We start from the raw sequence: 21,316 nt of genomic DNA on the forward strand, positions 1-21,316 counted from the left end.
TTGCCTTGCAGGGAGCTGGGTCATGCTTGCCAAATTATTGAAGTAATTCGAAAGATCCATTTGTTTCTCTTGAGGGAGGAATACCATCTGGGCGGTTGTATTCAGACTCACTCCCAGGAATACAATCTCTCTGGTGGGTACCAATTTTGACTTCTTTTTGTTGATAGTGTAGCCCAAAGAGGTGAGAAGGTTCTTTACAAAGTCCAAATCCTTTAGAAGTTGCTCTGGAGAGTTTGCCTGAATAAGACAATCGTCCAAGTAAAGGTAAATTTGAATGTTTCTTTGCCTGCAAAAAGTAATGACTGGAGCTAGGCATTTTGTAAAAACTCTGGGAGCATTAGATAAGCTAAAGGGCAGTGCAGAGAACTGGAAGTGCCTTTTACCCGCCCTGAAGTGAAGGAACTGCCTGCAGCTTTCCATTATTCAGTGCAGATAAGCTTCTTTGAGATCCAAAGTCACCAGCCAGGAATCTTTGGCCAGCACTGGCAGCAACTGCTGAAGAGTGAGCATTTTGAACTTGGGAATCACCAGAAAATTGTTTAGAATGGACAAATCCAGAATAGGGCACCAGGTGCCCCCTTTTTTGGGAACCAAACCCTGGCCTATCTGTAGTGCAGGAACTGGCTCTATTGCTCCCAGGTTTAGCAAAGAAGAAACTAGTTTTTCTGCTTCTAGCCTTTGAAGTGGGGGAATATCTGGGTATCCTTGGTGACAGGGAAGATGTGAAAGGAGAATTTGTAGCCTTGGGATACTATTTTGAGCACCCATTTGTTGCCTGTGATGATGTCCAAGACATCTGCAAAAATGGCTAACCTCCCCCCCAAAGGAAACCCTAGGCCCGCAGAGGCAGGCAGGGGAAGGCTGGAGTCACTGGGAATGCTTGCTTTGGGAAGTCTGCTTAGAACTCCCCGATTCTGAAAAGGAAGCCTGCCAGTGCTTAGCCTTTTGAGGGGTGGAAGTCTGTCCCCTAGAAGACCTGTAACCCCTAGGCCTAGTGCAACCCTGTTTACTAGGGTCAGGAAAAGTCCAATTTTTAGAAGGGTAATGTCTGCTAAAACAAGGAGGTTGAACTTGCAGAAAGTCCTTAACAGTTTGCATAGATTTGGCCTTATCCTCCAACTTTTGCAACACCTCTTCTGCTTTGCTACCAAAAAGATTGTCCTTGTGCAAAGGCACATCCAATAATTTAGATTTGACAGGTTCAGAAAGGGGCTGTTCCCTGAGCCAAGCATGTCTTCTAATAACAGAACCAGTGGCAGCTGCCCTGCAAGAAGCCGCTAAAGTGTCAAAAACCACAATGTAGAGAATGTTTAGTGACAAGAGTGGCAGAATTCAATAAATCATGCATGTCCTTATTCTCCATCAGGGAAGGAACACCAGCATTTTTTGCCTTAATAGCCTCCAAAGTATGCTGCTGATACTTAAGCATATGAAAAAGACAATTAACAGACCTAATCACCAGGGTGGAAGAAGTATAAACCTTTTTACCCCATTTATCCAAGGCCCTAGATTCCCTGTCAGAAGAAACAGGGTTTTTAGCAACTGTGGCTTTAACACCTTTAGGGCCCTGAGAAATTATCTCTGGATCAGCATTAGGATTCTTGAAAAGAAACTGATGAGAGCAGGAGGAACAGAATTAGGAGTCAAAGAATTCTCCATGAAAACATCATCAACAACTTCCAAAACCAGAGGGATAGCCAAAGGCTTATGCTGTGGCAAATCCAAGAATTCCCCAATCCGCTTCTTAAACTGAGGGTAGTCCTGACTTTCCCATTTAAAATGCTCCCTAAGAGTATTCAGAGCATCTCCAAAAGAAAAATCTTCTGGAGGGGACATTCATTAAAGCAAGAAAAGAGGGTCCCCAACAGGGTACTTATCTGAGCATGTCTTCAACTAAGCAGTCGGAATACAAAAAGAAGGTACTTGTGCAAAATGCTTCTGCTTCGGGCTCCGCAGCAAGAAAGACTGAGGAAATGGCATCAGCTGCCTTCCTTTGTACCGAACATCAGGCTTAAAATGAAGGCAGCCGATGTCATATACCAAGGACTTTGGTATTCTGGCCGACTGAGGGCTACCGGGAGCTGGATAACCCATTTTGTAAGGACTGCAACAGTGAAACACGAAGATGCTGCTGTTAAAAGGGATAGCTAGTAAGACATAAAATACTTAACAATAACTATAGGAATCAATCAGAAGAGGTCTGAAAAGATTGAACAGAGATATTAGAAATGCAATGCACAAAAACAATGGGAGGACATGTGTATGGCTCCCAAATATACAACAAAGTCTAGAAGACTTGGCATTTTTGCTTGAAAGTGTTTGCATTGGTACTTTTATAAGTTCCATACCTCTCAACTGTCCACATTTTGGCAGAATGTCTAGATTTTTGCCTAATATTTTTGGCCTGTTTCTCATAAAATTTGCGGTTTTCTGGTAAATTACAGAGGATTGAAGTCACTAAATAATACTAAATAATGACAGATATTTAAGTTTTACACTTTATATCCTTCAGAATACGGCACAGTGGTGTAGCGGTTAGCATTGTTGCCTCACAGCAAGAGGTTCTCTGAGTTAATTCTTGGCTGGGATTCCTTCTGTGTGGAGTCTGCATGTCTTCCCTGCATTCATGGGGGTTTCTTCCAGGCGCTCCGGTTTCCTCCTATGTTACAAAGACATGCGTCTGGAGCATTTCTCCTCGGGTCTCCTCTGAAAATAGGCTCTGTCCTAGTCAGACTTTCTCGGTAAACAAATGTTAAATAAAGAAATTAAATAAATACATAATGCAAAGACGGTTATTCTATCAACTTTCTAATTTTATAGGAGCAATATTTAACATCTGTTCCAATTTTTGAGCCTTTGTCCCCACATGATTTCTGGCGTTGTCCAGATTTCTTGCACTGAGAGGTTGAGAGGTACAGTGGATACAAAAAGTTTACACACCCCTGTTAAAATGCCAGGTTTTTGTGATATAAAAAAACGAGACCACAATAAATCATTCCAAAACTTTGCCCACCTTTAATGTGACCTACAACCTGTACAATTCAATTGAAAAACAAACAAATCTGTTAGGGGAAAAAATATAAAAAATAAAAAACATACAATAAGGGCGGCGCAGTGGTGCAGCGGTTAATGCTGTCGCCTCACAGCAAGAGGTTCTCTGGTTCGATTCTCGGCCAGGGTGCCTTCTGTGTGGAGTTTGCATGTTCTCCTAAAGCGTGGGTTTCCTCCGGGTACTCCTGTTTCCTCCCACATTCTAAAGACATGCGTCTGGAGCATTTCTCCCTGGGCCACCGCTGAAAACAGGATCTGTGGAACCTAGTCGGACTTTCCCGGTCAACAAATGTTAAATAAAATAAATAAAAATAAATAAAATAAAATAAATAAGCTGGCTGCATAAGTGTGCACACCCTTAAACTAATAGTTTGTTAAAGCACAGTTTGCTTTAATTACAGCATTCAGTCTTCTTGGTACACACCTGCCATCAATTAGAGAGACTTCGATTAACCCCAAATAAAGTTCAGCTCCCCTAGTAGGATTTTCCTGACATTTACTCAGTTGCCTGCTACAGCAAAAGCCATGGTTCGCACAGAGCTTACAAAGCATCAAAGAGATCTCATTGTTGAAAGGTAACAGTCAGGAGAAGGGTGCAAACAAATTTCCACAGCACTGGATATACCATGGAACACAGTGAAGACAGTCATCAAAAAGTGGAGAAAATATGGGACGATAGCGATGTTGCAAAGAACTGGGCGTCCCTCCAAAATTGATGAAAAGACAAGATGAAAACTGGTCAGGGAGGCTGCAAACAGACCTACAGCAACACTGAAGGAGCTGCAGGAATTTCTGGCAAGTACTGTTTGTGTACTACGTGAGACAACTATCTCCCGTATTCTCAATATGTCTGGGCTATGAGGAAGGGTTGCAAGATGGAAGCCTTTTCTTACACAGAAAAACATCCAGTCCCAGTTAAAATTTGCGAAACAATACATCGTCTCCCAAAAACGTGGGAAAATGTGTTCTGGTCTAATGAGGCCAAGGTTGAACTTTTTGGCCACAATTCCAAAAGGTAGGTTTGGCTCAAAAACAACACTTTGCATCAGCAAAAGAACACCACCCCACAGTTAAGCATGGTGGTAGCACTATCATGCTTTGGGGTTGCTTTTCTTCAGCTGGAACTGGGTCAAGGTAGAAGGAATTATGAACAGTTCAATACCAGTCACTTTTGGCCCAAAAAGTACAGTTTTGTACCTACCATAAATGTAGATGTTCGAGTGTTCACACTGCTGCAGTCATTACACTTGGGTTATCCTGCCATCAGGCGGTCCTGCAGTCAGCCCTAATTCCAAAGTCTTGGTCTGGTGTCGGTTGCTGTCGCTTCTTCCCTGATGTCAGTGCACCAGGGGTATACAAGATGCATCCAACGCCATTTTCTTCAGTTTTTCTTGCCCCAGATGTCAGGTGCCCCCAAGTAGGTAGGCAATACATATTGCTAATCAAAAATATACAATAAAAACAATATCTTCAGTTACCAGCAAATACACCCCAAAGGTTGTATAGGATAGAAAGGTATAGATTAGTCCAGCTAGTTCAGAGGAGATGGAGGGAGGGTAACCTGGACTGCAGCAGTGTGAACACTCGAACATCTACATTTATGGTAGGTACAAATGTTCATCATGTTACACTGCTGCAGTCATTACACTTGGGTAAAATCTCAAAGCTGAGGTTGGGTGGCTGGTCTATAAAGAGTTAGGATTGGCTATGAGGCCCTGCAGAACTGCAGTGGCAAATCCTGCTCTAGATTTAGAATAAAGAGGCAGGTGGTAATGCTTGGTAAAGGTGTGCACTGAACTCCAAGTTGCAGCCTCCAAAATTTCCTTGGTAGGTACTCCTCTGAGAAAGGCTGTTGCCCTGGTGGAATGTGGCCTAATGTTATTTGGGACTGATTTTCCATGCTGTGTGTAGCAGTACTGAATACAGTGTCCTATCCATTTGGATATAGTCTGCTTTGAGATAGCCTTGTCCTGTGATCCTGCAGCATATGCTACAAACAGTTGCTTGGTTTTCCTGAAAGCCTTTGCTTTGTCCAAGTAGAAGCGTAGCTTCCTGTGTATGTCCAAAGAATGCAGAAGTTTCTCCCCTTTATTCTGGGGGTTTGGATAAAAAGTTGGCAAATGGATGGTTTGGTTAAGAGCCACACTAGATACCACCTTTGGCATAAAGGTAGGGTTTGTCCTTAAAGATACCCTATCCTGATGAAAAATTATAAAAGGTTCCAATGCCATTAATGCCTGTAGCTCTGAGACTCTTCGTGCTTTAGTTACTGCCAGGAGCAGAGCTGTTTTCCATGATAAAAATTTTAGACTGGCTAGATTGGCTGTATTGGCTGGCTCAAAAGGTGGTAGGGTCAGTTTTTCCAAAACGAAATTGAGATCCCAAGTTGGTGTTGGTGCTCTCCGGGGTGGTCTTATGTTTTTAGCCCCTCTGAGGTACTGCTTTAGCAAGGGATGAGAGAATAAAGGAGGATCCGTGTTGTAATGTGCTGAAATGGCAGAGGCGTGGATCTTAATTGATGAGAAGGATAGGCCTCTGTCCAGCATCTCAGTTAAGTATTGTAAAATCTGAGGAATGTTTGGAACAAGAGGGTCCAGGCGCAGAATCTCTTCCATTTTTCTGAGTAAGCTTTCCTGGTGCTAGGCCTCCTGGCCTCCAAAATGACATCCATAACAGCTTTAGAGAGAGGTGTTGTCTGTTTGACTAATGTATCCGCCATGCAGCCAGATTTAGGGTTTTGAGCTGACCGTGCAGGATCTGATTGTTTTGTTGAGTCAGAAGGTGTGGAATTTGAGGCAAAATCCATGGTGGGCCTTGAGCCAACTTCCTTAAGCTAGGGTACCAGTGCTGGCGTGGCCAGTCTGGAGCAATCAGGATCATCTGTGGTTTTTCTTGTCTGGCTTTTAGGAGTACCTTTGAAAGGAGAGGCAGTGGCGGGAAGGCATAAACTTTTAGGTTTTTCCAGTTGAACAGAAGAGCATCAACTTTCCATGCTTGTTTGTGATAAGTCCTTGTGCAGAATTTTTGTAGTTGGCAATTCAGTGGGGAGTCAAAAAGATCTATGTCTGGGCATACCTACTTTTGCGTTACCATGCTGAAGATTTGTGGATTCAATTTCTATTTGTGAGGGTCCATGATATTTCTGCTTAGATCGTCTGCCAGAGTATTTTTCTCTCCTGGCAGGAATTGTGCTTGCAGGTGAACTTGGTACATTAGAGCTGTGTTCCACAAGGTCATGGCTTGCCTGCATAGGGGATAAGAATGAGTGCCCCCTTGCTTATGTACCACATTACTGTGGTGTTGTCTGTCTTTAGTAATAGTTGTCCTGGATGCAGAAGGTCCTTGAAAGCTGTTAGGGCATTTTGAACAGCCAACATCTCTTTTTGATTGATGTGAAGATGCATCTGGTCTGTGGTCCACTTGCCCTGAATACATTTTCCCGCCATGTGTGCTCCCCAGGTGTAATCCGAAGCATCTGTTGTTAGAGTTTGCCTGGCTGTGGGTTGGGTAAAAGGCTGACCCTTGTTTAGGTGACATGCCTGTGCCCACCATCGAAACTCCTGTTGTAGGCAGGGAATCATTGGTATTACTGCTTCTAAACTGTGAGAGTGTTGAGTCCAAACACTTTTCAGGTACCATTGTAATTTCCTCATATGCAGTTTGGCATATGGTATTAGTATTCTGTAGGATGCCATGAATCCCAAGGCCTGCAGAATTTTTTTTGCAGGGAGATGGGATTTTCTTGCCAGCAATTGAAAATATTGAGTTAGTTGAACTTGTTTGTCTGGTGTGAAGTAAGCCATCTGGGCCGTTGTATTTAAGCTGGCACCCAGGAATATAATTGGTTGCTAGGGCACTAGTTTGGACTTCTTTTCGTTTACTGTGTACCCTAGAGAAATTAGCAAACTTTTTACAAACGCCTTTGTCTCTGCTTAAATGAGGCAGTCATCCAGGTATGGATATATTTGAATTCCTTTTTGTCTGCAAAATGCAATTACTGGTGCCAGGCACTTTGTGAAGACCCTGGGTGCAGTAGACAAGCCAAAGCGCAGTGCAGAGAATTGCTAGTGCATTGTACCAGCTTTGAATCTGAGGTATCTTCTGCAATTTTGTCTGATAGGGACATGCAGGTATGCCTCTGAGGTCCAGAGTAACAAGCCAAGCCTTCTTGCCCAGCATGGGTAGAAGCTGCTGTAATGTCAACATTTTGAATTTCGGAATATCCAGATAAGTACTCAGAACTGAAAGGTCTAGTATGAGCCTCCAGGCGTTGTCCTTTCTGGGGACCAGGAAGAGTCTTGAGTAAAATCCTTGTCCTTGTTCCTATTGTGGTACTTTCTGAATAGCTCTCATGTCTATGAGGGCTGAAATTTGTTTTTGTGCCTCTGCCCATTGATTTTGTGGCAGGTCTGGCATTCCTTTTAGCCCTGGTAAAGTATGAAAGTGGAATCTGTAACCCTGAGACACAATATTCAGGACCCATTTGTCTTGGGTGATTGTTTGCCAGTTTTGAGTAAAAAGTGCTAGTTTTCCCCCTAAGGGGGCTTCCAAAAGGGACGTGCTTGGCGTACGAAGGAGAAAGTCATTGTGACCGTTTCCTGTAAGGTTGAGACTTGTCCTCACCACCTTTTGGGGTTGAGGTGCCCCACTGTCGTCTGTTTGAGCCTTGGGGTTGAGATCTGCCTCTTGGGCGTCTGTATCTGCCTCTCTGTGGCCTGTCTGACACTGGAAAGGACCAATTCTTTGTTGGCCAATTTCTGCTAAACCGAGGTGGCTGTACCTGTAAGAAATCCTTGACTGTTTGCATAGATTTAGCTTTATCCTTCATTTTCTTTAACACCTCTTCTGCCTTAACACCAAAGTATCATGCTGTAAAGGAGCATCCAATAATTTTGCCTTAATATGATCAGGTAAACTTTGTTCTTTTAACCAAGCATGTCTTCGAATCACAGAACCTGTAACTGCGGCTCTACAAGAGGCCTCTAAAGAATCAAAACCACATTGCAGAGTATGTTTTCCCACCTGTTCAACTGCATGCAATAAATCCTGCATTTCTTTACAATCAGGAGCTTCTGTGCTTGCAAGAATTTTCTGTTTTAACTGAGCCATTAAATATTGTTGGTACTTAAGAATGTGAAACTGGCAATTTATAGCTCTTACTGCTAAAATTGCAGAAGTGTATACTTTCTTCCCCCATCTAGCCAAAGCTCTGGAATCTCTGTCAGAGGGTACTGGATTTTTTTGCAATGGAAGCCTTAACCCCTTTTGGACCCTGGGAAATAGTTTCTGGATCAGCAGAAGGGTTTTTGTAAAGAAACTTGTGAGAGTCGGGGACTCTATAATACCTATCTGGCTTGGCTGGAGCAGGGGGCAAAGAGTCAGGAGATAAACTGGATTCAGAGAACACATCATCCACAATATCTAGCACAGGTGGAATAGCCAGGGGCCTCTGTTGAGGCAATAAGAGGAAATCCCTGAGCCTTTTCTTGGATTCTGAGTAATCCTGGCTTTCCCAATGGAAATGCTCCCTCATGGTATGTAAAGTTTCCCCAAAAGAATAATCCTCAGGAGGAGAGGCAGAAGGGACAGATTCTTCAGCATCAGAGTCCTTATAGGGGGGTAGAGAGTATCCCTGGTCTGAAGAGGAATCAGAGGAAATGGAAACCTGATCAGAGGAGTCATGGTCTGTATCCTGCCTACGCCTTTTCTCAGGAGGGGAATGGGAACCCCTGATTAGAGTAATGAGGTCTTCGACCATTTTAAGCATCTGTTTCATAGGCATGGAGGACTGTCCAGGAGAATGCTGTACTTGTTTCTTTGTCTTTAATGGTGCCTTTGTCTTGGCTGTTGTTTTAATGGTAAGTTGTGAAGGTCTGAAAACACCCTCAGAAGCCGATGCCTGCTCAGCAGCTCCGGACCCATCTGAGGGATTAGTTTACGTAGGCCCAATACCTTGAGTTTCCAGAGGTCTAGATGTCTCAAAGTGGGAGTCGGAAGCGGCCTGTGGCTCTGAGGTAGCGGGTGTCAGGGGCTGCGAAAGCGCCTCACTGAGAACCGGCGACTGGCCTAGAAGAGGTTTCGTCGTCAGTTTTGGACCTCGGATGCCTGTCTTTATCCTTGTCTTTGCGTTTTTTCGGTATTGAGGTCGTCGGCTGATCCGACAGCATTGTATAATTGAATCTTCGGCTAAAGTAGTGCAAAGCAAAATCAAAACATCTTTTTATAGTGTGTTTGTTAAATCTAGCACAAAACTGACAACTAGTGACATCGTGATCAGGGCCTAGGCATGGAATACAGTAAGAGTGGAAGTCCTTATGAGGTATTTGCTTCCCACAAGAAATACAATTATTAACTTTTTCCGACATCGGTCTGAAGCAAGAAAAAAGTTTCCCCAATGGCGTACTTAGCTTTATTGAAGACTTCAGATCTGAAATTCGACTTCAAAAATCTCAGGAGTCGGCCGACCGGCACTTGCGAACTGCTTCTGCTTCGGGCACCGCGCGGCAAGGAAGACTGAAGAAAATGACGTCGGATGCATCTTATATACCCCTGGCTGACGTCAGGGAAGAAATGACAGCAACCGATGCCAGACCAAGACTTTGGAATTCGGGCCGACTGCGGGACCGCCTGACGGCAGGATAACCCAAGTGTAATGACTGCAGCAGTGTAACACGATGAACATCCTTCAGGTGTCTACTAGAAAGCTGAAGATGAAGAGGAATTTCACCTTTCAACATGACAATGACCCCAAGCATACATCCAAATCAACAAAAGAATGGCTTCACCAGAAAAAAAATTAAAGTTTTGGAATGGCCCAGTCAGAGCCCAGACCTAAGTCCAATAGAAAATCTGTGGGGTAACCTGAAGAGGGCTGTGCACAAGAGATGCCCCCGCAACCCGACAGATTTGGAGCACTTTGCAAGGAAGAGTGGGCAAATATGGCCAAGTCATGATGTGCCATGCTGGCAGACTCCTACCCAAGAAGACTGAATGCTGTAATTAAATCAAAAGGTGCTTCAACAAAGTATTAGTTTAAGGGTGTGCACACTTAAGCAACCAGCTTATTGTATGTTTTTTTTATTTTTTATATTTTTTCCCCAAACAGATCTGTTTGTTTTTCAATTGAATTGTACAGGTTATAGGTCACATTAACGGTGGGGAAAGTTTTGAAATGATTTATTGTGGTCTCATTTTTTTATATCACAAAAACCTGGCATTTTAACAGGGGTGTGTAAACTTTTTATATCCACTGTGTATTTATAACCCAATGAGACACAAAATAATTTTTCCTCAAGTAGATGGCAGATGTTGCAGGGGTGATGGGGAAGAAATAGGTAGTTGAAGCATATGTTTTGGGAGTGTAAAGAGTTGGCAGACTTTAAATATTCCCTACCAAGTACTTTGTCAAAAATATTCAGTAAGCAAATGGGTATAACTAAGGAAATTTTTTCCTGAGCTGAGATACAGGATCTGAGTTGCCTAGACATAGTAAGGTCTTAAGTTTAGTTCTTGTAGCTGCCAAAAAAAAACAATTACTAGAAAACAGGAAATCAAAGTCTAAATCAATTGTATTTGAAGTAGTAAATATTGTAACAGAGATAAAATAACTGGAATGAGATCTTTAGAAAAAGGTAGGAGAAAATTATATAGAGAAAAATAGAAATTGTGGGAACAATGCATGTAGAATAATGTTTTCAAGGAGGAGTGAGGTTTAGGGAAAGGCAGGAATTGATCAATTTATGCAATCATGGATTGATAACTGTATAAAAAAGTGTGTTTGTGATTGTGACGACCCTCCACCTCTAGGCCAGTAATCAAGGAGCCTCAATCCTCACTACTGGCACCTGTGGGGGGACGTTAACTGGAAGGCTAACAGGTACACACACAGTACTTCCTGGTGCAGCTCTCTGCATCAAGTGCAATTTCCCTTAGGAGCACACACAGACCACAGTCAGATTGAGAAACCAGCCCCAGACATGCTCCAGTCAGACCCCCAATAAGACTCTCCACTGGCACAGATATAGAGTTGAGTTCTTAGCCAGGGTTCCAAGTCACGTCCTCCAACACTCTCTGTCCAACCAGTGCTTCATGTCCCTGTGCAAGTAGCTGACACACACACACACACCTGGGAAAGACTGGCACAGGTTTACTAGCTAAGCCCCCTTTCTGCTCAAACTATAAGGCAGTTACCACAGCCACCAGAACCCCTCACCATCTACTTTAAGGCTCTTAAAGTGTGTCCAGTTTTACTGTGTAATGTTAATACTAATACAAATAGTATTCGACCAAGAGCAAAGCTATTAGGAGTGGCCCACACAGTGTTACCAAATATGCAAGTACTCTCAAAAGTTAAATATCTCTACAAAGATCAGCCACAATGAAAGGTTTAAATACATTTAATAATAAATAATAAAAGAACTAGGAAATACTAAGTATATATTCACAGTGACATCAGAGTTCAAAATCACAGGAAATATTTAAAACATTGAAGGACAGTCTCGAACAAAGAAAAACAATATCTAAACTAAGCTTCACTATATCTCTGACTGTATCCAAGAGAGTTAAAATTCCCTAATAACTTAATTAGAGCAGGGCAGATGATGTGGTGAACAGTTCTTGTTGTCAGGTCTAAGAAAGAATGCTCTGTCTCCCTCAGAGACTTCTCAAAATAATATCTAAAATATTACTGCTGGAATAGCTTGCAGAATGACATCATTTCTGGTCATCTGACTCCTAGTTCCCATGCAAAACCCCATTGCTGGAAGGACTTGGCACCTACCTGTAAAAATACATACACTAGGGCTTTTGCTCAGATCTTTGGCAGGTGCTGGAAGTCACAAAACAACCACACAGCGCCATGCTTCCAGAGTGTAATTAGTTCACCCTAAAGACAATACAGAGAGCTTCCTAGTACAGACTTTGTTTCTCTGGCTGCACTGAAACTTGTGAGATAGGATACTTAAGGCCTAGCCTATAAAGTGATTTAATTTCAGATATTTTTCTAAAGTTTGCTAGACTGAGGTTAACCCTCCAGTTTCCTCTATTAAAACATATAGATTTAAACAGTTACAATAGTGCACATACATTTCTGCTCTCTCCAGTAAGGCACACTATGAATACATTTCAAACCCAAACACTTTACAAAATACCTTTTTAACACAACTGTCTGTACAAATTAGTTTGATATACTCCTGACATACAATTCTAATACATTTGTAACACCAGCATCTTGTATGAAACAGTTTGATATTCACAAATGACATACAACTATTTACAAAATTCCAGCTAGCTGTGCTGGCCATACCTCCTTTCATCACAGTGGATGTATAATGTTTATTATTATGAACGTTAACATGGTTTATTTTCATTTATATAAATGTATGTTTCCCTATGTGTTAAGTGATAATTCAATAAAAGTGCTCAAAAAAGAGAAGAAAAAAGATCAGAGCCTCATGTTTAGTTGAACACAATAATGAAATAAAGTTACAATAAAACTTGCTCTACTCTGGCTAAAAAAAGGAAAGAATGAAAACATACACCCAGTAAGTGTCACTTACAGAAGTAATACCCTGACCCCATGTGCAAAAATGGGAAAAGAGGTTGAGGATGGGTGGATGTAACCAGTTTGTTTCTGAAACTTTTATTCCTTTATTTGCTTTCACTTTGTGATTACATCAGAACCAGGGAACATCTTTGTAGAGAAATATTCACTATCCACTACAGTTTTACATGTATAATAACATTTAAATGTTTAACATTAGTCTGAATATGCCTTATTAGAGCAAGTGCTTTTATGTTTCAAGTTTGCTACATGGTTGCAAGGTTAAAGGATGCTAACATGTCTGCAAACAGCTAAAGTTGACTGAGTAGGTGTCTACCTGTTTGAGCCAATATTCATTTTTCCCTGGAGAGCACTATGCTTTGGCTTGTAAGCAACCCACCCCCACACCCACACACCCACACACACACACACACACACACACCCACACACCCACACACCCACACACACACACACACACACACCCACACACACACACACACACACCCACACACACACACACACACACACACACACACACACACACACACACACACACACACACACACACACACACACACACACACTCATCTTCTACTTTCTCTCTTATTCTCTTCTGTTAGCAAATAATATCCATAACTGATCAATACTGTGTGTTTAATTTTAAACTGAGACCACAGTAGCCTACTGATACAAGGTTATCCTGTTTTTCCACCTGACAAATGGGTAAGAAATGACTTACAGTTTCAGAGCAGTCCTTGGTCAATTGTGATTGTTTCTTAAACACAAACTTGTCTTTGCTTTGGCTCATTAGCAGCAGTACAAATAACTGCCTGCTCACACCCTTGTTCTCCCCTCCCCCTTCCCTGTTTATTACCTTAAGACAATCCCAAAGTTAATAAATATTACCTGTGGCAGGCACCATTTTTAAAACTACAACCACCCTTGTCACTATCATATGTTCATTTATCAGTTAACTCTGTTACCTGATTGTTTCCAGCCCCCTCATAAGAGCAACTAACATGGTCTCTACCCGCTTCACTCCCCACCCTGTCCCTTATTCCCTCCCGCCCACAGTGGTCCCACCTTTATTACACTCACAAACCCCTCCCATCTTTCCAATAGCCAACCATAGAGCTAACCCAACACTACCTCCTCCATCTTCCCACTACTATCACACCTCCTCAACTAACATGTACAAGCATACCTTACCTATGCTCACTGCATGCACTCTCCTTGCATATCTTACATCCTACCAAAGCTCCATCATTCCCCCACTCAACCACTACCACTGTACTACTACTCGCACTACCACTCGTGTCTCACCCTCACTCAGCTACCCTCCCACCAACTCAAGAACCATCCCTGTGCACCCCCCACATATTCTACCAACTATATTATTCAAACATAAAACATCCCTACAACTTAACATAGTAACCCTCCCACCATACCTATTACCCACAGAGCACAATCATAAAGTTTCCCTTATAAACAAACACATTCAAAAACTGGGAAAACTAACCTCATGCATATCAAAACTAGCCCTAAGTGGAGACATCTACCCCAACCCTGGCCCGACCATCTCCAACCCCAATCCTCATAATCAGACTAGAAACCACAACTTCTCCCATATTACAGCCAATAGAAAGCCAAATGACTTCCTTCTACTAAGCCTAAATATTAGAAGTATATCCAACAAAGTCCATGAACTCCATGCCACCATAGACTTTTACTCCACAGATATAGTCATCCTGACAGAAACCTGGCTAAAACCTCACATTACCAGTGAGCAAATACTCCCTACAGGTTATGGCATACTACGAGTAGACCAGCTAAACAAGAAAGGAGGCGGTGTAGCTATAATATTTAAACAGCATCTAAACATCCAGATCTTAAAAGCATCAGCTCCAGAAATAGGCAATGAAGAAATAATATATACCAACCTCAAAATAAACCAAAACAAAACCATCAACATAATTGGATGCTACTTCCCACCTGGCCAAAACATCTCTCCACTAGAAAACCTCCTCAGCTGGTCTACCCACCATCTCCCCAAGAAACTATAATTTTAGGTGATTTCAATATTAACTGGCAATCCTGTTCTGGCAACCATCCAACCCGTCATGTAAACTTTCATGGCTTCATCCAACTAGTCCAGTCACCAACCAGGATAAATACAAACTCCAGCAAGCACACTACCCTGGATTGGATACTAGTCAGTAAGAGCCCCCAGTCATATATAACAGGCTGCTTATCAGATCGCCTCAGTGATTACTCCCCAACATTCCTACTCAAAAAATACCTATACCAAGCTAAACCTGTCATCTACTGTCAAATACATAAAAAACTAAACTTTAACCCACTCACATTCATCTCATCCCTCAAAGAATGTAACTAGCATCCTCTAAAGTACCTCAGTCTTGATGACGCAGTTGAATTTTTTAATACTACCTTCCTGAGCATCCTTAATTACCATGCCCCCTTAAGACTTTCCAGAATCAAAGCACAACCCTCCCCATGACTACAGAAAACCACCAAGTCAGAAATGAAAAACAGGGATAAAAGCTTGGGAGCACTGGCGCAAAACCAAAACCCACTCAACTAGACAAAATTCCTAGAACTACGCAATAGAGTCAAAAAGCTAATAAAACAGGACAAATTCCAATACTACCAGTCTGCCCTAGACTCCTCCCAACACAGCCCCAAACAATTCTGGTCCTCCATAAACTCCATCCTCCACCCAGGTAAAGTCAGTACCCCTCCTCCTAACATCCCTCACTCCTCAGAAAATATTGCTACCTCATTCAACACACACGTCACACAAACCATACTATCACTAGCTAAACAACACAACCCCCCCCTCCTACCCCCACCTTCAACTAGTAACCTCCCCACTACCTTCTCTTTTCTCCTGTATCTACCTCCAACATAAAAAACTCTTAACTAAACTTAAGCCCACCAAATTAGCAGCAGACAACCTCCCAAGTGAATACCTACAAATCGCAGCTGATGCTCTGGCCTACCCAGTATCCATCTTGATTAACCGATCTCTGTCAGAAAGTTACGTTCCCACACTGTGGAAAGTATCACATATAATTCCCCTCCACAAAGGCGGACCCTCCACAGAACTAACCAATTACCACCCCATAGCTATTCTCTCTCCACTCTCCAAAATACTAGAGAGATGCATACACTCTCAGGTCTCAGACTACCTCCTTACTAACAACTTCCTTTCCAATACTCAGCATGGTTTCCGACCAAACCATAGCACCACCACTGCCTTACTCTCCTTTACTAACACTATCCTTCACCATAAAAACAATGGCTCTCTCTCCTCTGCTACTTTCCTAGACCTATCTAAAGCATATGACATGGTCCCACACAAACAACTTATCTCTGTCCTAAATAACCTATCCTTCTCACAATCAGTCACCAACTGGTTTCAGAGTTACCTGTCTGACCGCCAACAATCCGTTGTATGGCAAAATTACATATCTCCCCAACTGCCTGTCTCCATAGGCGTTCCCCAAGGATCCATCCTTGGACCCCTACTCTTCTCTGTTTTCACCAATAATCTAGCCTCTGCCACCAAACATGGCACACTCATACAATATGCAGATGACTCAACCATCACCTGCTCAGCCCAGTCCATACTCAAACTGCAAAAAGTCACACAGGAAGCCTTTTCCTTGTTGAAACTTGGTTATCCGATGCCCAATTAATACTCAACCCAAATAAAACTAAACTACTCATCTTCCAACCACCAAACATACTCAAAACAACTCTCACTTTAACATCACAGCAAAAGACAACACCACTATATACCCAACTGAACACACCAAATTGTTAGGAGTGGAAAAAGACAAACTAAAATTTGACATTCACATATCCATGACCATAGAAAAAGTCCACAAAAAACTAGGAGCTTTATACAGAAATAAGCAACTTCTCACCAAAGCAGCAAAGATTTCAATAGCAAATTCCCACCTTATCTCCACCCTACTTAATGCCTCTCCAATATATACCAACCTATGGCAATGCGATCTAAACAAGCTAGAGACCTGCTACAACAAAATCACCAAATTCGCCACAGGGGAATCCTACCGTAGTCACCACCGTCTCTCACTTGCTGAACTGGGCTGGCTTGAACTCCCTCACCTCCTTCAATGGTATCATCTCTCACTCGCCCACAAACTAGTAAACCATCCACTAAATGTCCCATCCCTCCAGAATTTACTCCAACCCTATTGCACCACCAGACCACTAAGATCCAGCAACAAAAATCACTTGCAGATCACTAAAGCCAATAACTCTGCTGGTGAAGCACTATTATCTTGCACCATGGCCAAATTATGGAACTCCCTCCCACCCACAATTACCTCCAAACCATCATGCACCCACTTCAAAACTTTACTAAAAGCGCACTTAAAAACATGCTGGCTATGCCCTTGCAACTCCCACTCTAATATTACCCACCCCATCCAACCACTACCTTTCTTTCCACTCCACTAACTACCTTGATTATAGCAAGCTCACATGCTCATAAGCCTAGTACTTATTATACATCAGGAACTTCTCATTGTAACATTTGTTAATGTCTGTTATGTACTTCACAGATAAAGATTCTAGTTGTCTACTGATGTACTATGTTCTTAATCTGTAAATATGTTGCAAGTAATTGCTATGTTAAATTGTTAATCACTATGTAACCCAAAGTAACTACTGTCTATTTAACTGTGGAGCTTTTCTCCCTGGGCCTCCGCTGAAAATGGACCTACGTCCAGTCGGACACTCCCGGTCAACAAATATAAATGAATAAATAAATAAATAAAATACTACATACAACACTGCTGTAATGACTGGCAACTCCCCAAGGCAACCAAAATACACTCATGAATAAAGATGTAAACGTGCTCATGGCTGCAGATGTCCACCTCATGCATGAACTGCTTTTGTGTTCCTACATTTACAGACAGCATCAGAAGAGAAGACTGGATACAAACGTCAACATAAGCTGGAAGGAGAAAGGGAGGTGAACTGAGGTCAACAAAACCAGTGATTAAGACAAATAAGTATGTATTTTAATGTTAAAATCATTCTGATTCAACTACATAGTATAGAAGTATTAAAAATGAATAAAAAAACGACTTCAGTATGAGATGCCTTTCTTGAGGCAGTCTCCATAACACAGTAGGAAGAGAAGAGTTACATTCTGCTTCAGGTATTAACAGTCATACAAATACAGCTGTAACATTAATCTGTAAATTGATACAAGAAATCTTTTACATTATGCACTTACAGAAGAATAAAAAACAAATACACGGCCTCTCCGACAACTTGCATTTATCACAATACAGAATGCTTCTTGTCGTAACAGTCATGCTTTCTACCACTTGTCTGATACAACCCTTACTCCATGGCTTTCCACTTTATGACAGTTGAGAAGGATTCGACTTTGTACCTCCTTGTCTGTCATTGTGATGTCAAGCTGCTGGCATGTGGCCTATGCCACACCTGTCCATCCTGTTCTGAAGACATTACACTGGAGACATACTGCAAATGGGTACATATCACACAGCCAAAAGAAAATAGTGTTCAACCAGCCAAGACAACAGCCCTTTTTAGCTACAGTTCTCTTTCCAGACCACCTAAAAATGTAGTTTCCATTATGTAACATAGCGTTCTTTCTGACCATTAGCAGTTGAATCAGTCTCCTGCCTGGTTGATTTACACATAATCTTGTTTTGTAAAAGTAGAACAATTATTTTACATACGCAGAATCAACTTGAGACTGAGGGCAATGACCTTGAAGAATACACAGAAGTCTCCTCTGGTGTTTACACAAATACCAGCACAGCTGCTATACATTTCACAATCACTCTGCTGCAAGCAGCATACGCAACACTTTTCTAAAGATGGAGTCTTAATTAAGAGCTAAACTACTTAGACATACACAGTAAGATGATGTTGTTGTGTCTTTCGGCTTTTTGGTTAGGGGTCGCCACAGCAGAATTCCAGTCCGTTAATGATTGGCAGTTGACTTTTACGTGCCGAGTTGCCAGCCCTGACGCACAACCTTTAACGAAGGTACGCCCATTCATGCATATCTCCACACAGAGACGCTCTAGCTGAGAATCGAACAGGACAATGTCTTACTGTGAGGCGACAATGCTACCGCAGTACCAAAAGAAAAAAAAAGTTAGAGACATAATGTTCCCAATCAAAGGTATACCGGAGAATTAATCAAATGCAGTCAGTTCGCATCTGTGACACACAGGGATAATGCTTTGTCTGCACCCAAGCAACAACAATTCAGTTAGCACAGAAAATGGAAGGTTTGGTGATGAGGGTGGATCTGAGTGAATGATGCCTGCTTACCCATTCTAGGGAGACAGGGGTGGCCAGACTTGCTATACTACTAGCTTCCTCTAGACAACTAAGGGAGCATCAGGTAAGCTGGGGAGGTTAAATTAAGTATGAGCCACATAAGCTAGGAGCTAACCTGGAGGCAGGCAAATGTCTTTCCTTAGGGAGTATCCCTAGGATAGATATGTGGAGATTTCCCCATAACTGCAAGGAATGAAGTTAGAACAAACTCACCAAACTTCCACAGTGGACACTCCCTAACCATGGACTCTTACTCCTGAGGGAATGAATGGCCAGACAGGTCTCAGAGTGGGAAAGGCATGGACCACAGGGCTCTCAACTAACCTGGAAGTGAGCTTACCTGCATCTCATGGGGAAAGGAGACAACAGGTATAGGCAGTGATGAGTCCTTGGTCGGGGTGTCGTGCATGACTTAAAAGAAATGCATTCAACTTCTGAAGCTCCTTATTCAGAATCTCACTCCATCTATTCAGCTACCGTAATGTTAAGGTGATCCCCTGACTTCGCAAGATGTGGTTATGAGCAAAGATTTCATAGTACTTTGAATGAGAGAGAATAAAAACGAAATTCAGATTTTTTTTACAGTAGTTCCTGAACATATATAATCTGGTCCGATTCAGAACAGGAAACCAAAAGCATATTAACTACACAAAATTAAATAAAAAATGGTAGTCATAACAAAAACTCACTAACTTTGTACATTTCTGAAATCTTAAAATCAGTCAAAAATCCTACACACAACAACATAGGATTAATGCCCATCTTCTAAATGCACCATAACTTAACAGTAGCTTGCAGAAAAAAAAATTAAACATTGCTGATAACATCTGAGCTTTCCCATTTCACTGCACATTTTTACTACATAAAGTGCAACACAGAAACAGCAGGTCATAATGTCTTGACCTGCACATGGACGGTAAATGCCAGAATAATGTGAAAGGCCTAATGTGAAAGGCCAAACATGAAAAGCATTAGCGTATTTTTCAGGTACAGCAGCAGAGGAGAACAGAGTTGTGATAGATTTATAATAATGTGCGTCACCAACAGACCTCTCGAATGTCCTTTATTCTGGATGAACGTTCCTATTTTCAGGTCGTATTTTACCCCTTCATAGGATGTCCCTATTTTTGGTGGTATGTCCCCATTTTCAGTTTTGATTTACCCTTTAATACAATTTTCTGAGTCACCCCATCACATGCAATTTTTGAAGCTGTCTAGTACACAGAATGCCACACTACATGACAAACATACTGATAGCACCAATAAATTAAATTAACAGGACACATCTTACATTTCTCTTTTTCTTAAGCAAAAATAAATGACTGAGTGGTACACTTCTGTAAAACAGTTCATTAAAGTCACCCGATTTTACACAAGTCTCTCTCTGATAATGTGCTTTTACTTTTCCATCGTTTTGTCTCGCATTGCTTTTTAAACATATCTTTCTAAGCAGTGTCCCGCATTCCTACTGGAAGCAAGAAGAGTTATTTACTTTCTCATATTCAAATTTCATTTTAATTAGATGTCCAGATTTTTAGCTGATGTTCCTAATTTTCAAGGGCCTTTATTCCTATTTTCAATGTTTGCAGGTTGAGAGGTATGGCCACTATCGCAGCCCCTTTTAGGAAGAAAAAAATTATATTCTGCACAACTTAAAAATACACAATTAAATCCAACAAGAAATACTGCACACAACACAATTAGGCAACAAGGAAATAAACTCTATAAATACTGCTTAAATGAAAAAAAATTACTACTAACAAAACTGAATAAATAAAACCAGAATGAATATCAGCCATCAGAAAACTGCAAACAGGCTCCAAATCTAAAAGATAGCTAATTTAAATTAAACTGATTAAAACACAACAAAATTATAAATTTAACACATTCTAACATTGCCCTCTCACTACACTATAATAAGACAAAAGACTACCAAAACCATTTAAAAGGATACAATACTAAATCTGAAAACACCCACAATGCAGCAAATTCAGAAAAACCTGAATAAATCCTAACTCGATAAACAGCTATGCAAATCTCACATTCTAGTGATATGAAACAGATGCAGTAATCCAAATTAAAAAAACACAGAAAATGGCTAAATGGAACATGTGGAGGTCTGCTTCATGTAATAAATGAAATATCTTGTAATGTAAAACTAGGAAACTATTTTAAATCAATCATGGCTTTGCCACTCATCACGAAAACTGCAAAATTGTTCACTAAACTTACAGTACAAGATATTTCACTTATGACGCACAATTCCCCGACAAATTTATTTATATAGGTAATATATACACACAAGCTTATAGATATACATACATATATAAGTAGAAACCT

Source organism: Protopterus annectens, chromosome 15.part0 (assembly GCF_019279795.1).
Source record: "Protopterus annectens isolate FY-2018-M chromosome 15.part0, PAN1.0, whole genome shotgun sequence".
NCBI classification, from domain to species: domain Eukaryota; kingdom Metazoa; phylum Chordata; order Ceratodontiformes; family Protopteridae; genus Protopterus; species Protopterus annectens.